The 19,705-nt window shown below is 40.5% G+C and overlaps 2 pseudogenes; both read right to left on the bottom strand.

Moving 5' to 3' along the window:
• Positions 1–1,259: 1,259 nt before the first annotated feature.
• Positions 1,260–4,469, bottom strand: LOC110136711 (exocyst complex component 6B pseudogene; annotated as a pseudogene).
• Positions 4,470–4,542: 73 nt separating this feature from the next.
• On the bottom strand, positions 4,543–6,888 carry LOC139033356 (sorting nexin-12-like; annotated as a pseudogene).
• Positions 6,889–19,705: the final 12,817 nt, after the last annotated feature.

Here is a 19,705-nt window from a genome sequence, read left to right as displayed (position 1 = left end):
GTGGTTTTGTTGTTTACATTACAATCTTTGACCACTGCAGAATTTATTTTGGTGTAAAGTATGAGATGTTGGTGTAATTACCTTTTTTTCCTAGCTGCTCTAGCACATTTTTGTGATAATCTCTTTCCCCAATAGTTTTAAATTCACCTTTATCATATATTAAGTGTTCATGTATTATTTTGGGTCTATCCCTGGACTTAATATTATTTCCTATTAATCTGTGACTCTGTTCATGCATACTTATCATACTTTTTATGGTAATGTTTTGTGTTTTATTTTACATATATGACATTGTATACAACATTCTGTAACTTACTTTTTTCATTCAATATTTTGCTTTCACAGATAGCTAGTGGGAACCTGCTGTATAGCACAGGGAGCTCAGCTCGAGCTCAGACTTAGATGGATGGGATGGAGGTGGCGGCAGGAGGGAAGCCCGAAAGGGAGGGGACATGTGCAAACATATAGTTGATTCACTTTGTTGTACAGCAGAAATTAACATACAATTGTAAAGCAATTATACCCCAACTAAAAAAGTACATGGTTCCAAGATCTATTCACGTTGATCCATGTAAACCTAGTTCATTGATTTTTCACTGGTAAACAGTATTCTTCACCGTATCAGTTCAGTCAGTTCAGTCGCTCAGTCGTGTCCGACTCTTTGCAACCCCATGAATCACAGCACACCAGGCCTCCCTATCCATCACCAACTCCCAGAGTTTACCCAAACTCATGTCCATCTAGTCGGTGATGCCATCCAACCATCTCATCCTGTGTTGTCCCCTTCGCCTCCTGCCCCCAATTCCCCCCAGCATCAGGGTCTTTTCCAATGAGCCAACTCTTCACATGAGGTGGCCAAAGTACTGGAGTTTCAGCTTCAGCATCAGTCTCTCCAGTGAACACCCAGGACTGATCTCCTCTAGGATGGACTGCTTCGATCTCCTTGTAGTCCAAGGGACTCTCAAGAGTCTTCTCCAACACCACAGTTCAAAAGCATCAATTTTTTGGTGCTCAGCTTTCTTCACAGTCCCACTCTCACATCCATACATGACCACTGGAAAAAACCATAGCCTTGACTAGACGGACCTTTGTTGGCCAAGTAATGTCTCTGCTTTTTAATATGCTATCTAGGTTTGGTCATAACTTTCCTTCCAAGGAGTAAGCGTCTTTTAATTTCATGGCTGCAGTCACCATCTTTGCAGTGATTTTGGAGCCCAAAAAAAATAAAGTCTGACACTGTTTCCACTGTTTCCCCATCTATTTGCCATGAAGTGATGGAACCAGATGCCATGATCTTAGTTTTCTGAATGTTGAGCTTTAAGCCAACTTTTTCACTCTCCTCTTTCACTTTCATCAAGAGGCTCTTTAGTTCCTCTTCACTTTCTGCCATAAGGGTGGTATCATCTGCCTATCTGAGGTTATTGATATTTCTCCCAGCAATCTTGATTTCAGCTTGTGCTTCCTCCAGCCCAGTGTTTCTCATGATGTACTCTGTATATAAGTTAAATAAGCAGGGTGACAATATACAGCCTTGGCGTACTCCTTTTCCTATTTGGGACCAGTCTGTTGTTCCATGTCCAGTTCTAACTGTTGCTTCCTGACCTGCATATAGGTTTCTCAAGAGGCAGGTCAGGTGATCTGGTATGCCCATCCCTTTCAGAATTTTCCACAGTTTATTGTGATCCACACAGTCAAAGGGTTTGGCATAGTCAATAAAGCAGAAATAGATGTTTTTCTGGAACTCTCTTGCTCTTTTGATGATCCAGCAGATGTTGTAAGCATACTTATACTATACTGTATTTATCAAATGCATTAGTTGATGGGAATTTGCACGGTTGAGTTTCTGGCTGATAGGGAATCTCTGCAGTGCTTGCCTGTACTCAGGGAATAGGCAGCATTCTAGGTGAGTATAATGAGAAAGAAGTGTCAGTTTGTCCTTACCACCATCCATATCTGACATGATAGCAAAGTGTCCGGTCACTTAACGGGTCAAGTTAAATACCTCCTGAATCTGACATCACAGTAAGTGGCACAGAGGAAAGTTTGTCTAGGCTAAGACTCCTAAAGCAGTAACTGAAAGGATTGCCATCTCTCCTTGAGAAAGAACATACAGAGGAATAAAGAAAGAAGCACGCCCACTCTGACTAGAATGAAGATTCAACACAAAATAATTCTCCTCTGACTAGTAATGTCAGGAAGTTGCATTCTCATTTCTGAGCCTCTAGAAATGGATAGGAAGTTTCTACAATATTTTCAAAGATATTTGAAGTTGACCTGGGATGGCAGAGGATAGCAAAGTCCGCTTCTGTAGCTATTATCCTCTGCCTCCTTGAACTTGAAGCACCTAAATGCTCATTAGCTAGTGTCTGACTTGGTGGGAAGGAGAAATCAGGAAGAGAAGAAAGAAGCCTCCTTGTTGGAGAATTGGGTGTCATTCTCCAGGATCTTGTCTCAAGTCGATGAAGGCCAGCTGCAGCGTGTCCTCCTGGAACCCAGGCACTGGGTCGGATCTGGCCAACTGTCCACATTCTCTGACATGCAAGTTGAACTGCTGTAATGCTTCCAAGGTGAGCTGTCTTACTTCGGCTTCCAGCAAAAGTTGCATCAGAGAAGTGGCTAAATGCTTGCAAGCTGACATACATGCAGTCTGGGTCACCTTTCCAGGAAGGTGTGTGAACACAGCAAAGGTGCTCTGTAGAAAGGCAATGACGTCTACTAGGTAATCACTTGTTTTGCTGCCCAAATCTCCTGTCACCCAGTCATAGCCAGCCAGCTGTAGAAACTGGTCAATTTCCTGGTTTAAGTTGGTATAAATCTCTTCTTCAGCTGCTTGTCTGGCAACCTTAAAAGACATGGTGCCATACAGCTTAGTAGCGTGGACTGTCCCTGGAAGCACATTAGTGATATTGGTGATAAATTCTTCAAAGTACTTACAGGATTTCTCCAAGTGTGTTGTATTGATAATAATCTGGACAAGCTCAGTAAGTCCAATATTCTTCCTTGTAATGACATTCTGCAGAGAGTTGTTTAGAGTCCTAGTCAGCTACAGGTCTGTAGATTTACAAATCATCTCATCAACTTCAGCTGAGCTCAGATGAAGATCTGAAAACTTCAGACAGCTGTAGATAAATTCTTTAATTTGATTGTACACTTTTGGCACAAATTCAAAAAATGGAAACTTTTGGAAATGGTTGCTTTTCCAGCTCTGTATCTTGGAATGGGAATTGTCCTACCATCTTTTTATACATCTCAGGACTGTAGTTGTCAGAATCAAGTATGTTTCTGAAAATACACGACCACTTCTTTAGCAAAGTTTAACTATACTGGTCTGTGATTTCTGGCAACATGTCAAAAAACTGACTTACAGGAAAACCATACAGCTGAAGTGTCAACAAAAAGTATAGTGAGGTTCTTCAAATCTAATATGAGGTTTGGATCAGAGCAGTAAGACAAGTGAGTACGGAGTGCTGCAGTGGTTTTTAAAAGTGCCATTTCCCACAGTTCACCAATGTGGGCTCTATTTACTAAGTCCTGCATTGTATGTAAAATGTGATCTTCACAAAAGAAAAAAAAGCCGACAATTTGATTAGAATACTTCCTGTAGCCATCTAAAGTTTCATGCATGTTAGACAGAGGTTGGAGCACCAAACAAGCCTGTTTTTGCCTCTGTTTTTGGTAGTAGTTCTCAAATGTTTCCCAGGCCCCCAGGACAGAATATGTGTAGACACTGATAAACAGGAGAGAAATCAGCCAAATCTTGGGTCCCAGGTACCTCTTCATCATCTTCCTCATCTTCAACATCCAGAATTCCTGAATCCTGTTCAGACTTGGGGCTAGTGCTTTCTATCTCTGTATCAAAAATTGTAGATGCTTCTTTCTTAGATTTTCCTATTCTGAGTTGTTGCAAGATGATGTTATCCAGGTTTCTTTTTTCTTGAGCTTGCTTCATGGCAGTCTCTCAAATTTTGTCTGAATGTTGCAAATGCTCTCCAGAAAGTCTTTGAGATCAAACATAGACACATCCTTAATTTCTTTTCGAGGCTTGGGGATATTGTCTACCCTCACCTTGCAGAATCGACAGTGGCTTACTTGAGGCAGACAGGTGTGTTCTACCTATGTTCCAGAGTTTTCAGTTCAGGATAATGCCTTTTAGTTTTCACCTGGTCCCTCAGTTTGCTATACATCTCCAGGACTAGAAGACACAAAATTAATTTATCAACAGTGGCAGAAATATTTCTCTGTTGTAGTTGACACTGCTTCAGCTCTTCCATTGCTATTACCAGTTCCTTTCCCTCATGTTGTAGTTTTCTATTAGTATCCGTCACTTGATGTTTGAGTTCCTGGGCTGTTTCTTTCACTTTCAGCAATTCTATTTTGGAGTCCACAAAGCCCTAACAAATGAAAGTTGCACAATTTATTGGTCATGATTGTGGATGCGAGTTTCAAGCTTCTCCATGAATGGTCCATGTTCTTTACCATCATTGACAGACTTGAGTGTGGGCCAGATGCGGGCCGTGTGGGTGCTCCGGATTGCTCTCTCTGTTTTTATTTTTGGCTTCACAGTGGTTTAACATGAACAGAGTTGAATATGACATTGTCTGACAGAAGAATGAACATTTTGCTGAATAAAAGCCCCGAGTCAGGATATATACACAGCAGAAATGGGGCCTCAGGCTCTCAGCACTTGTGCACAATGAAAGAAGGAATCTTTAAAAACAAGTAGTCAATAACAGAGGATACAGATGAAAAAGGCAGCACCACCACCAATACTGGAAAGGTGGGAAAGGGAGCAGAGCCCCTCTCTAGGGGCTGCTCAGGCCCAGCAGCCAGAGAGCTGGTTTGTCTCAGGGAACTTCAACATTTAGACGGACTTAAACCCCATATTAAAATCCAATCCTTAATCTCTCTGTTCAGGGTCTTGTCAGAATCAATAATCCTTTTCCCCAAGACTATATAAAGAACTCCAATCCTTCCATGATAGGAAGTCTAATAAGCAAAGAGCCCCCACTTTTGACTTGACACCAGAGTTAACCTGCTCCTATCCCACAACTTGGGATAGACATCGGGCCCCAGCAAACCAATGACCACCTCCTAGAGAGAAGCCCAGGAAAGCTGCCGGCCTCAAGAAGCTGCTTCAGGCTCTAAGATTTAGGAAATCTATACCCAGCAGCTAACCCTAGCTCAGCTTCTGGGGAGAATGCTGGGGTTCCATGGGAAACAAGTATAGGCAGTTCAATAACCCTGTGACCAAGCTGGGGAGGGCAGCCACACCTCTTGCCCCTAAGCCCCATTCAACAGCTCAAAGTACTCAGAAGTCAGACTGTGTGGTCTGTTCATGTGTTTCTAGCTTGTGACAGCACTAAATAGGATGAGGGGGTAGGGAGAATGGAAGGAAGAGAGTGGTGACGTCCTTCCCTACCACTGGGAGGTACCTAGAAAATGATCCACTCCCACCCTTCAGGGAGTTAATCTGGCAGTGGTGAGTTTCTCCCAGCCCCCAAGCCACCAAACCTGCAAAGCTAACCCGTAAAAGTAGCAAGGGCTTGGGGAGTGAGAGCTTCTGGCGCCCCCATACGGACTCACCTGCTGGTGAGCAACAAACAGGCAACCAGAGTGGGGCGCCACAAAGGAGGGGCTAGGTAACAGGATCTCCCCGGCTTTCCTATGGCTTTCTTCTGATTCTGAAGCAGCCAAGATGATGGACTCAAAACACCCACACAGCTTGTTCCATACAACAAACTGCTTACACTCTAAAATTACTGCCCTGAAAAGCAACAAGGGAGAAACAATAGCAAAAGAAAACTGGGAAAACACCTAGAGAAAATGAGAGTTTCAGGGGATCTCTTCCACCCCTAAAGGAAAAAGTTCATGCAGGTAGGAAAGGCAGGGTCTTTCCCTGCTCAGTGTTCCTGGTTAAACCTAAGAGTAAGAAAACGCCCCTGGACTTGCAGCATCAGTGTGTACCCAAGTGTCCCACCAGCACAAGAACCCCACCCCCAGGTTAGCCCTCTGGTATGGGTAAATGCCCAAGAAATTGCCTTCCAGTCCAATACCCCCCCATCCACTACCCAACCCCAAGCAGAGGGCATCTGCCTGTGGTTTCCTACCTCTCCTCTGAGAAAAGGATCCTAATAGAGCACCCGCGGTATAGTCAGGTACCAAGAGACACAATGCCAGACAGTCTATCAGGCCAGGGGATAGGCAGACAACTTCAGGTCAAAGAGAGAAAGAGGCTTCGCGCAAAAACCAATGTCAGTTCAGCAGGAAAGTAGAGGGCAAGTGGTGAGAGAGGCTCCTACTGGCGCACCTTCCTGGGGACGTAGTTCCTGTCAATTGCCTCCTCCTGCAGGAACATGTGTAGGCAGCGTTCCTTCTGAGCCAGTGGGTGCCCAGCAGTTTTGTTAATAACTTATTGCAGGCCCTGCCTCTTTCTTCAATAAAGGACTCCTCAAAGATCCCTTCATCTCCTCGGAAAGGGAGCTGCCGCTTCGAGGCTTTCCCAGGGAGTGGTGGTACTACAATCCTACTATCTCGCTCCAGCTCATTTTTTAGCCACTCAAAGTCACTGTAGCGTCGTCGTACACGGGACCGCTTCAGTCTGAAGGAGTCCTGCCTTTTGTCCGCAAGCGAACCTCACAGGCGGTGAGGCGCGCGCGGCCTAGGCCCACCGTCTGTGGATAAAGATGGCGGCCTCCAGGCAGTTACTCGGAGGCGTCGGTCAGGTCCTGCGGCTTCGAGTGAAGGCGCGGCGTGTCAGCTACTGCCGTGTCCGACATCTTTCCGAAGGAGAGACCGGGATGGGGGAAGGGGGCGGGGACAGAGGCCGAGGGCAGGAGCCTGCTCTGGATCTCTTGAGGAACCCGTTTGAGCTCCGCCATCTTACCCCGCTCCACAGATTGGGGGAGCCCCGCAGCGCGTCCCTTCCTGCTCCGCTCGGCTTTCGCTCCCTCGGTCTCCTCTCTCCCTCCAGGTTCCAGAGGCTCCTCAGCCTCCGGCCGCCTGCAGGACGACTTTCATGCGGTTTTAATTATTGTCACCTTATAGTATGCTTTAGTATCTAAACAGGCTAGTAACCCTTGTCGCTCTTCGTTTTAAGTAGTTTCTTTTCCTATACTATCATATTTCATATGAGTATGAAATACTAATTTTTACAATATTATTAAAACATGTGTATATTACTTTAAAAATTCTTTTATTACTTATATTAGGACTGTCTTACAGTATGGCTTAGTTTACAAAGATTTGATCTCTCTTTTTGAAGTATTGCTGGTTTACAACAGTTAGTTTCTTGCATACTGCAGCAAAGTGATTTAGATACATATATATATTCCTTTTCAGACTCTTTTCCATTGAGAGTTTCGGGTTAGTAAGTACACACTACTATATATAAAATAGATAAGCAACAAGGACTACTGTATAGCATGGGATATTATATTTAATATCTTATAATAACCTCTGAGATAGTATATTTAATATCTTAAGATACAGTATATAGTTATATAATAAACATAATTACTATAATTACCAATTAATTATAGTATAATTGTTATATATAGTAGTATATATAGTATATTAGTATATACTATATATCTATGTATAATAGTACAACTATGTAGGAATTACATAGTTACTATATAACTAAATTATAATTAAAATATATATTATTAAATTATATAATGAAATATACTTGAATTATAGTAAATGTTATATATGACTATTACAGAATTAACTGTTAAGAATCACATATAGTTATATATAACAACTATCTAGTGCTTATGTAATATATTGAGATATTAAATGTAGTCTCCCTTGCTCTACAGGAGCCCTCGTCGCTTCCCTGCTTTATGCACAGTCCTGTGTGTCTGTCAGCCCCAGACTCGCAATTCGTGCCTCCATTCCCCCTCCTCTGGCAACCATTAGTTTGTTTTCTTTGTGCATCTGTTTCCATTTTGTAAATAAGTTTATTTGTATCATTTTTTTTTTAGATTCCATGATATCACATGATACTTGTCTTTCTCTAATTTATTTCACTTAGTATGATAAAAAGAAATGGTATCTTGAAGATACAGATCTCAGACGTGTGTCTTCCTGTCTAGCAATATCTTATGCCAAAGAGTAACATGGGTACCATTCTGGGAGCTTTTAACAAAAAATGTCAAGCTTTTGGATGCGTTATGTGCCAAGGATTTAAAGTGGGCCTTGTATAAGTGCACCAATAATTTCTACTTTAGGACTTAGACAGGCATCTTGATTCTCTGTGTTATGGTTATGTCTCTAAAATTAATACTAAGCATTTTAAATTTAAATACATATAAAGAACCTTAAAAATTCATATTCTAGTAATGTTTGAAAACAATATAATTAAAGATATGTAGAAATATTATATATAAGAATGCTTAGTATTTTTCATAACAAAAATTGGAAATAATGTAAATGCATACTGGTGGAGGATTGATTAAATTATGGTAACCTTTATCTTAAAATACTATTCAGTGAGTCAAAATTTTTCTTTTCATAAATATTTATTACCATAAATATTCTAGTTATAATTTTAATGTAAAAGCAAAAGTTAATTAGTATGTTTCTAATATGTTTTTAAAAGTTGAATGTGTATGTATTATGTATTCTTTGAAAAAAGACAAAAAGTCAGTAAACCAAAATGTTAGCATTCGCCATCTGCAGAGTTGGATTGTACTTAATTTTATTTTTTCTTTGTTTTGTTGTATTTCTCATTTTCTGTAAGAAGCAGAATTATTTTATATTAATTAATTCTTAACGAAATCCTTAACAATGAGCTTTCATAACAAGGTTGTGGTGGAAGAGCAGGCATAGGAGGTGTATCAGTAGTTGAAAAATATTTTCTGAAATTCAGAACAGCGTATAAATGCTGAGTGATCCTCCTCTTTATTTATGGCATATTTGTCTTTCTGAAGGGCACTGCGAGTTTGCAAAGTCCTGGAATCATGGTTCCTTTATTGAATAGCTGATATATAAAAACATAGCTTCAAAAATGGTGGATTGTAGGAAAAAACATGAAAGAAACACAATAGTAAAGTTAGATGTGCAAAACTAGAAAAAAAGGAATCACGGGCTAATTTTATTATTTGCCAGTGGCTTGACTGCACACATTTTGTAAAACATAACAACAATAGAGAAATCAACCACTGTTACAGTTTTACTGTCCAAAAAAACAGTCTTAACCATCTGTAAATTAGCAAAAAGAAAAAGAGGCTAATTACATGATTGTGATGTGGATCAAGAGCAGACGAGGACGACAATATGTCTGCTCTGTCTTTACTGCCGCCAAAATGCCCGCTTCCCATTGTGTGTCTCTGTGCTCTCAGGATGAATGTTGTCAACTCTCTGTTGCTATTGTGCGTGTTTACTGCCCTCAGACACAAGAGAACAACGTGAAAACTTACTTGAACTCAGTCTTAAGAAGTGAAGATTTCTCTCTTGTTAGGTTCTATTTGAAATATTTATGGAAATGCGTTTTCCTTTTATCCCCAAATTCTTTTATTGCTGAGTTTTTAAATGTTTTTTCCTGAATTTTTTAAGAAATTAAATTTATAAGACACATGGATTTTTTTTCTGGAGGCTTCAATAACTACTGTGGGCTGAAATTTTGTTGACACATGAGTGTAACTTTTAATCAATGGAAGAGCATCAGGGTTTAAAATGAAAGATTTACAATGGCAACACTTTGTTTGCGGGGGTAGGGGGGCAGATGGGGAGAATAAAATTTTTCCTTAAAAATGTGTGTTTTTTATTCACTGCTGACCCTTGACCTTCCAACATGAGATATTTATAATCAAATGTTTTTCTAGGAAATAGTGATTTTTCTCAGGTTGAGAAATAGGACTCAGAGTTCTCAAACTGTTGGCAGTATAGAATTATTTCTATCCTCACCTACAGCTTCATTCAAAATCTGTTATTGAACACATACTATATGCAAGAGCTTGAAGATGTAAAGATAAATAAGACATGGTTGATGCTCCCAAAAAGGGTTAAGATGAGTGAAAGGCACAAACCAGGTAAGAATATAGTCATCCATTTACCTGGTATTGTGAAAGATGAAAGAGGAGCACTTCGACTCTGATCTGATATAGAAATTTCATCCAGTGGGTGGCAGCCTCAGTGGAATGGAGTAATAATGCTAATAATGATTGACAGCGAAGACAACAGTGATAACAGGGCCAGACATTGTGCTCAATACTTTACACATATTAATATATTACCTGTTTAGGCTTTGCCATAGTTCAATGAAGTAGCTGGTACAGTAATTTCTTTTTACAAATGATGAAACAAGAGGCACAGCTAAGATGCAAACCTGGGTCCATTTTATTCGGAGTCCAAACCCTTAAAAAGTTCATGCTTTGAAATTCCATACGCTAAATCTTCTCGCTGAATACCTACTGGTAAGTTAGTTCACCTCTTTAAGCTTTGGTTTCCTGCTTTGTAAAATCGTGATATTAATAACACCCGAGAATGCTGACTGCTTCCTACCTGATAGCTACCTCTCCTTCTTTCTTCCATGCCAATAGAGCTCACCTCTAGTCACTAAAGCTGAACATTCCAGATGCTTATGTTCTCAGCTGCCCTTATAGCAAGGGCCTGGACGCATGACCAAGTCCTGGCCCATGGAACCTGAGAGGGAAATCAAGGGAAGGAACAGTTCATCTCTATTAAAAATTAATGCTAGGAATCTACTTTCACTTCCTGCAGTGAAGCCCAATACTACTGTAGCCAACCTGCAATCCTAAAGAGCCACCATGGACACGCTGAGGAGAGCTCCCAGAAAGTGGTGAGCGGAGGAGTCCGTGTTAACATCATGGAGTGATGTGGACAGTACATTTTCTTCCTTATTTAAACCTCTTTTAATTGGATAGTCTGTGACTCAAAGGTATTCCAAATTTAATGAGTTTTAGATGAGCTAAAGAGTGTACAAAGCACTTAGTATAATACTTGCATACAGTAAGTGCTCAAGAATAGAGAGTCTTATCATCTGCTTGGTCAAAGTTATCTAAGTATGATTTTTGTTAGCTTTTGATCATTAGTAAAATACAGAGTTTTCTCTTTTTAAATAACCATTTCTAAATTGACCAAATCTAGACTTATAAATAATATGTAGACCAAATTACTGATACTCTTTGACTTCTCAAGGGATTAAGCACAGTGAAAGTAACAACCAGGGGCTTCGTAGGTGGTGCAGTGGTAAAGAATCCGCCTACCAATACAGGAGACTCAGGAGACTCGTGTTCCATCCCTGGGTTGGGAAGTTCCTCTGGAGTAGGAAATGGCAACCCATTCTAGTGTTCTTGCCTGAAAAATCCCATGGACAGGGGAACCTGGTGGGCTATAGTCCGTGGGGTCACAAAGAATCGGACACGACTGAGCACTCAGGCAGAAATTAACAACTGAGTTGGCCCAGAGCAGTGAGCTATCAGATACGCTGCTGGATCAATCATTAAATCCAGATCCACTCCAGAACTTGTATTAAAGGATTATAGGCATCCTTGTGCATGCATGCTAAGTCACTTCAGTCATGTCTGACTCTGTGTGACCCTATGGACTGTAGCCTGCCAGGCTCCTCTGTCTATGGGGATTCTCCAGGCAAGAACACTGGAGTGGGCTGCCATGCCCTCCTCCAGGGGATCTTCCCGACCCAGGGATCGAACCTGAGTCTCTTATGTCTCCTGCATTGGCAAGTGTGTTCTTTACCACTAGTGCCACCTGGGAAGCCCAGGCATACTCATAAAGAGGCTTTTGTCTTTTTAAATTAAAATAACATACAAGAACGCACCTGGAACTCCACTTTCCACCAGGTGAGCACTGTAGAAGTCATCAGTCTGCAACCTGAAAGAGGGCCCTCACCTGAACTCAACCATGCTGGCCCCGAGGCCTCAGACTTCCGGCCTCCAAAATGGTGAGAAATGCATTTCTGTTGTTTGTGAACAAAAATAAGAATGCACCTTTAGTTAGACAAGGTGGCTCGGTGCAGAGAGGGAGAACATACATCATGGGGAATGATGGAGCACCTCAGTGAATGGGTGTTAGGATGGTACTACAGGATTGGGACTTGGGTTAGGTAATTTGGAGACTAAGGAGACGGGGGTTTGTTCCAGGTCATATGATGTAAGAAAGCAAGAGCAATTCTATGATTGGGCATCAACAAATCTTACCTACAGAGAGGGGAGTTTAGACTGAGGATAGAGTTGTCACTGGCCTAATAAGTAGCAATAAGTCATCTTGGCCAAGCAAAGAGATGTTTGGCATTTTCAGGTAATACAGTGCCTTTATTTCTGTTTGTGCTTAGAAAAAATTATGTAGAGACCTTATTTGGTCTCATTTTATTATGATCTTGGCGTAACCTTGCCTGAGGTTGATGTCCTGTGAGAGAGATTCACATCTAATAGAGTAACATGGCCTCACTGTGAGGAAAAGGTAAACTTTTGGATGTCAGGGGCTGTCATTTTTGTTTTTATCTCGATGCAAAATGCAATGATCTTAGATGCACACGTGCTTCACTATATGTAATGCTGTATTTTGAAATCCAGAATTAAAATCAGTATGGGGATGGTGTGTGTGTGTGTGTGTGTGCGTGCTCAGCTGTGTCCTACTCTTTGCAGCCCCATAGACTGTAGCCCGCCAGGCTCCTCTGTCCATGGAATTTTCCAGGCAAGAATACTGGAGTGGGTTGCCATTTCCTTCTCCAGGGGATCTTCCCGACCCAGGGATCAAACCCATGTCTCTTGCATCTCCTGCATTGGCAGGTGAATTCTTTACCACTGGGCCACCTGGGAAGCTTCCACCTGGGACGGTACTTTAATGTAAAGGGAACAAGAGCAAAATCCTGTTGTTTCTATTAATGGTCCAAGTTGGGAAGATTCTGTAATTCTTTTTGGCTGATGTAAGGAAGTTAGAGAAGGAGTACCCCAACAATAGCAGAAAAATACTTCCTCAGAAAGGGTGTAGTCTCCAGCTAGCCACATAGTCCTTTATCCCTGGACAAAAGATAAAGAAGGAATATTCTACTTTGTTTGATTCATTCACATTTATTTTTTGACAGTCAAATCCCAGCTATCATTCTAAGTTGTTGGTTTTGTTTTGTTTTTTTTTAAATCTGGTGTTTATTTTTAAAAAGACCTTCACCTGTCCTTGGTTTCTCCCTTTCTATCTGTTCTTGTTCATATATTTAACGAATGATTACAAAAGACCATGATAATGAGAATAACTTAAGCATTGTTCAGGAAATGGTATTATAAGTTAAGATGAGCTGCAGTTGATGTGTTTCAGTTCTAGAAAAATTTTCATAGCATGTGGCCAGCTGCAAACTGACAATAAACCATGAAGACTTAGGGGTAGGAATAATGACAAAAAGTTCTGGATTACAAGTTGGAAAATACATTTTCACAGGGAAAAGTCAAGGAGACACTTAATGAAAGCATGTTAGTAACTGTCATTTCTGAAAGATATAAAAATAAATAGTGCTTGGATGATAAAGGGAATAGATATTCAGTTACTGCCCCTAAATAAGCACAAAATTCTGTCACACTCCCTCTCACTCCTAATATGTGATTTTTAACTCAAGATTTTCTTATTTCATCTATGTATCAAAAACAATTTTCTTCATTCAGAAGAACTATTGAAACACTTAAATTAAAATCTTTTTCATGTGAGATATCCCATCCTCAAGGGTGAGGATTACCCAAAGTCGTTCTCATTGCCTGGTTTTCCATTTTTTGTGCCTGGCTATATTAGGTTACTGGTTGTTTTTCCCTTCTCTTCTGTAACATATTTAACTTAGATTTATTCCCACAATAATAATTTATAATCTATTGCAAACTTGTCTTGAATTAATAGGTATATATGCAGCTCAACAGTAATCTGCTTTATGATATATCCAAGTTGCAGAGCAAAATGAACAGCATTTGACTGTTGCTGTCTTCCCACGTGTCCTGACAGAGGATCTCGTGTGAGAACAGCGGAAGCTGGCTCGCGGGGAAAGAGGAAGCTAGGCTGGGGGCTTGGTTCTGTGGCTTTCAGGATGCTCGCTGGTGGGAGGGGAGGCTGAGGGCACCGCTGCTTCTTCTCATGCTTCATTGTGCATCGAAATGACCAGAGGCTGTGTTAACACACCAGATGCTGAGCCCTGCCTCCAGGAGTTTCTGTTTCCTTAGGTCTCAGGGCTGGAGAATTTGTAATTCCAATGAATTCCCAGGTGATGCTGTTACTACTAATGCAGGGATCACATTTTATCTTTAAAATTTACTTTATCAACGTATAGTTGATTTGCAATATTGTATTAGTTTCTCTTGCACAGCAAAGAAATTCAGATATACATATATCAACTCCTTTTCAAATTATTTTCCCATATAAGTTATTACAGAATACTGAATATAGTTCCCCATGCTATATAGTAGGACCTTATTGTTAAATCCATCCTATATACAGTAGTTTGCATCTGCTAATCCCAAACTCCCAATTTATCACTCCTTATCCTTGGGCAACCCCAAGTCTATTCTCTATGTCTGTGAGTCTCTTTCTGTTTCATAGATAAGTTCATTTGTGTCATACTTTGAGATTCCACATGTAAGTGATATCATAAAGTACTTGTCCTTCTCTTTCTGACTTCACTTAGTACAGTCATTTCTAGGTCCATCCATGTTGCTGCAAATGGCATTATTTCATTCTTTCTTACGACTGAGTAGTATTCCATTATGTATATATGTATACATGCATATATGTATATATATATATATATATGTATACCACATCTTCTTTATTCATCTGTTGATGGATGTTTGTTTCCATGGCTTGGTTATTGTAAATAGTGTTTCTATGATCATGGGGTGCATGTATCTTTTTGAATTACAGTTTTGTCTGGATATATGCCCAGGAGTGGGATTGCTGGATCATATGGCAATTCTATTTTTAGTTTTTTGAGGAACCTCCATACTGTTTTCCATAGTGGCTGCACCAATTTACATTCCCACCAACAGTGTAGGAGGGAAGAACCACATTTTAAAAACCTTTACCCTTGTTGATAAATGTCTGTCTGTTGATCCCCCAGCTATGTGGGTTATAGGTTCCTCCTTTCCTGTATAACTTCTTACCATGCTGAGATAAGTCGGGAGTGGACTAATCTCATGTCTCCTCTGCTAGCTTGTTTCCTGGACCTCTGGTCTAGAGCCTGAAGCTTGGTGTCTTCTTAGGCTGGGTCCTAATTTTGCAGGCTCTTTGCTCATGTCCCCGAGTCTTTATTTCTCTAATATCTTAGACTGGATGCTGAATCACTGAAACATCTTCTCTTGGCCTTAACCTCTAGCCTGTCTCCCATACCCATGTGACTTACAGTGCCTGTCAACCCGTCTGTCTGTCTGCATCAATCATTCTTGGCCTGCCATGTAAATGGCAACCCACTCCAATATTCTTGCCTGGAAAATTCCATGGACAGGGAAGCCTGGCTGGCTACAGTCCATGGGTGGCAAAGAGTTAGACACAACTGAGCATGTGCATGCATGTTCTGTTATCATCTATGTCTCTTGTGAAACTTACCACCTACAGAATTCTGATTTCACTCAGTTCCATTACCATGATAAATATAATGAATTAGAGTTTCTTGGGAACTCAAAGGACACAGAAACATGTGATCTGATTGAGTCTGAAAGAAGCAATATATGGTTGTTAGTTGTTGTCATCAGAGCTAATAAGACAATGAGAAATTAATATAAATAATAATTGACTTCAGTTACAGAAAGGCATATTTAACACTGTACATGGTCAACACATACTTAAAGACTGTATTTGTTTTCTCATGCTCTGTGATCAGTTCAGTTCAGTCGCTCAGTCGTGTCTGACTCTTTGCAACCCCATGAACCACAGCAGTTAGGCTTCCCTGTCCATCATCAACTCCCAGAGCTTACTCAAACTCATGTCCATTGAGTCAGTGATGCCATCCAACCATCTCATCCTCTGTCGTCCCCTTCTCCTCCTGCCTTCAGTCTTTCCCAGCATCAGGGTCTTTTCTAATGAGTCAGCTCTTTGCATCAGGTGGCCAAAGTATTGGAGCTTCAGCATCAGTCCTTCCAATGAATATTCAGGACTGATTTCCTTTAGGATGGACTGGTTGGATCTCCTTGCAGTCCAAGGGACTCTCAAGAGTCTTCTCCAACTGCTTTGTGATAAATCACCATAAACTTGGTATCTTCAAGTAACACCCATTTATTAGCTCACAGTTTTGTTTATCAGAAGTCTGGAAAGCAGAGCTGGTCCACTCCTGGGAACCACACAGAGGTGAAATCAAAATGTTGACTGGTGGCATGCTCTTCTGGAGGCCTGACCAAGGAAGAACCTGCTTCCAAGCTCATTTGTGTTATTAGCAGAAGGCAGTTCCTTCTGGGTATAGGACAGAGGTCAGACAGAGGACAGTCAGCCAGGGACCACTCTCTGCTTGTACACAGCTCATGTAATTCCTTGATTAGGCCCAGCTGAACAATCTCCGTTTTGACATTTAACATAATCATGGGGATATAATCACATTCTTAGTTTCCACCAGCACTTAAAGGGGCAGATTATTTGATTATACAAGATCGAAAGACACTGGGGTAGAGTTCTGACTACTGCATTCCACCCTCTCCCCCACAGCAATTCACATGTTTCACATGCAAAATACCTGTACCTGCTCCAAAGTTTCCCAAGGGTCCTGTCCCTTTTAAGTATCAACTCAAAAGTCCAAAAAAAAAAAAAAATCATCTAAATCAGGTTCTGATGAGGCTTATAGGGCACACTCCCTCTCTAACTGTGGCCCTGTGGAACTATAGAGACAGGCAGTTTGCCCCCACACTCTCAAAATACAATGGTGGGACAGGCACGAGACAACAGTTCAGGCATTTCAGCTCAAATGGGGTGAAAATGGAAAACACAAAGGAGCTATCAGTCCAAAGCAGTTTTGACATCCAGCTCGGCTGACTCATTAGGCTTGAAAGCCAGAGAATAATTCTCTTTGACTTTTTGTTTTACTCTCTTGGTTGTTGGTTCTGCCCTCTGAGTAAGGGTTACTAGGGGTCATTATTAGACTAATGTTACTGTAGTAATGATTTGACTTTTGGTGTAGACTGCATTTTAGGTATCTTGAGGAATTCATGGCAGATACATAGGAATGCATGATATTTATATTAGTAAGCATAATTCAAACATTTATAAAGCTAACAAAATGGCACCCCAATTTTTAACCACAATGATATTAACCACCTATGTCAGTCATTCCACCAAGCCATGAGCTCATAAGATGATGACTTCTAGGAGTAAAGAGCATCCATTAGGAATGGTCATCTGATAGATGACTATCTCAGTGAAGAAATAGGAGGAAATCAAAGAACTGAGAAAACAAGTTTACAGTAATGCTTTAAATAAAGCTACTATTTTTTATATTAATCCTTTGTCTATTGCTTCGTTTGCTGTTATTTTCTCCCAATCTAAGGGCTGTCTTTTCACCTTGCTTATAGTTTCCTTTGTTGTGCAAAAGCTTTTAAGTTTCATTAGGCCCCATTTGTTTATTTTTGCTTTTATTTCCAATATTCTGGGAGGTGGGTCATAGAGGATCTGCTGTGATTTATGTCAGAGAGTGTTTTGCCTATGTTCTCCTCTAGGAGTTTTATAGTTTCTGGTCTTACGTTTAGATCTTTAATCCATTTTGAGTTTATTTTTGTGTATGGTGTTAGAAAGTGTTCTAGTTTCATTCTTTTACAAGTGGTTGACCAGTTTTCCCAGCACCACTTGTTAAAGAGGTTGTCTTTTTTCCATTGTATATCCTTGCCTCCTTTGTTGAAGATAAGGTGTCCATAGGTTCGTGGATTTATCTCTGGGCTTTCTATTCTGTTCCATTGATCTATATTTCTGTCTTTGTGCTAGTACCATACTGTCTTGATGACTGTGGCTTTGTAGTAGAGTCTGAAGTCAGGCAGGTTGATTCCTCCAGTTCCATTCTTCTTTCTCAAGATTACTTTGGCTATTCGAGGTTTTTTGTATTTCCATACAAATTGTGAAATTATTTGTTCTAGTTCTGTGAAAAATACTGTTGGTAGCTTGATAGGGATTGCATTGAATCTATAGATTGCTTTGGGTAGTATAGCCATTTTGACAATATTGATTCTTCCAATCCATGAACACAGTATATTTCTCCATCTGTTTGTGTCCTCTTTGATTTCTTTCATCAGTTTTATAGTTTTCTATGTATAGGTCTTTTGTTTCTTTAGGTAGATATACTCCTAAGTATTTTATTCTTTTTGTTGCAATGGTGAATGGTATTGTTTCCTTAATTTCTCTTTCTGTTTTCTCATTGTTAGTGTATAGGAATGCAAGGGATTTCTGTGTGTTAATTTTATATCCTGCAAAAATATACAAGCAACTCCTGCAGCTCAATTCCAGAAAAATAAATGACCCAATCAAAAAATGGGCCAAAGAACTAAACAGACATTTCTCCAAAGAAGACATGCAAATGGCTAACAAACACATGAAAAGATGCTCAACATCACTCATTATCAGAGAAATGCAAATCAAAACCACAGTGAGGTACCATTACACACCAGTCAGGATGGCTGCTATCCAAAAGTCTATAAGCAATAAATGCTGGAGAGGGTGTGGAGAAAAGGGAACCCTCTTACACTGTTGGTGGGAATGCAAACGTAGTACAGCCGCTATGGAGAACAGTGTGAAGATTTCTTAAAAAACTGGAAATAGAACTGCCATATGACCCAGCAATCCCACTTCTTGCAGACACACTGAGGAAACCAGATCTGAAAGAGACACGTGCACCCCAATGTTCATCGTAACACTGTTTATAATAGCCAGGACATGGAAGCAACCTAGATGCCCATCATCAGATGAATGGATAAGGAAGCTGTGGTACATATATACCATGGAATATTACTCAGCCATTGAAAAGAATTCATTTGAATCAGTTCTAATGAGATGGATGAAACTGGAGCCCACTATACAGAGTGAAGTAAGCCAGAAAGATAAAGACCATTACAGTATACTGACACATATATATGGAATTTAGAAAGATGGTAATGATAACCCTATATGCAAAACAGAAAAAGAGACACAGATGTACCGAACAGACTTTTGGATTCTGTGGGAGAAGGCAAGGGTGGGATGTTTAGAGAGAACAGCATCGAAACATGTATATTATCTATGGTGAAACAGATCACCAGCCCAGGTTGGGTGCATGAGACAAGTGCTCGGGCCTGGTGCACTGGGAAGACCCAGAGGGATCGGGTGGAGAGGAAGGTGGGAGGGGGGATCAGGATGGGGAATACATGTAAATCCATGACTGATTCATGTCAATATATGGCAAAAACCACTACAATATTGTAAAGTAGTTAGCCTCCAACTAATAAAAATAAATGGGAAAAAAATAAAATTAAAAAAATAAATAAAAAAATTTAAATAAATAGATAAAGCCTACTAGCATGTCCTTAAGCCAACTTTTCTCTAACATAGTCAAATGTCTTCAGGAGGAAAAAACCAACCAAAGGCCATATATTTGGGTACTTGTTAACATCAAAAAAGAGACCACTAAGACCTAATCAAGGACCAGTGTCCAGTACATGGATGACTCTCTGAAGTTATTTTGGCAGTGGCCTCTAAAGCATACAACCTTGGAGACCTCTTCTACACGAGGCTGTCCTGAATGTGACCC

This window comes from Odocoileus virginianus, unplaced genomic scaffold (genome assembly GCF_023699985.2).
Source record: "Odocoileus virginianus isolate 20LAN1187 ecotype Illinois unplaced genomic scaffold, Ovbor_1.2 Unplaced_Scaffold_3, whole genome shotgun sequence".
Classification (NCBI taxonomy): domain Eukaryota; kingdom Metazoa; phylum Chordata; class Mammalia; order Artiodactyla; family Cervidae; genus Odocoileus; species Odocoileus virginianus.
The sequence above is the reverse complement of the archived record's forward strand: the minus strand, read 5'-3'. Positions and strand labels throughout refer to the sequence as shown.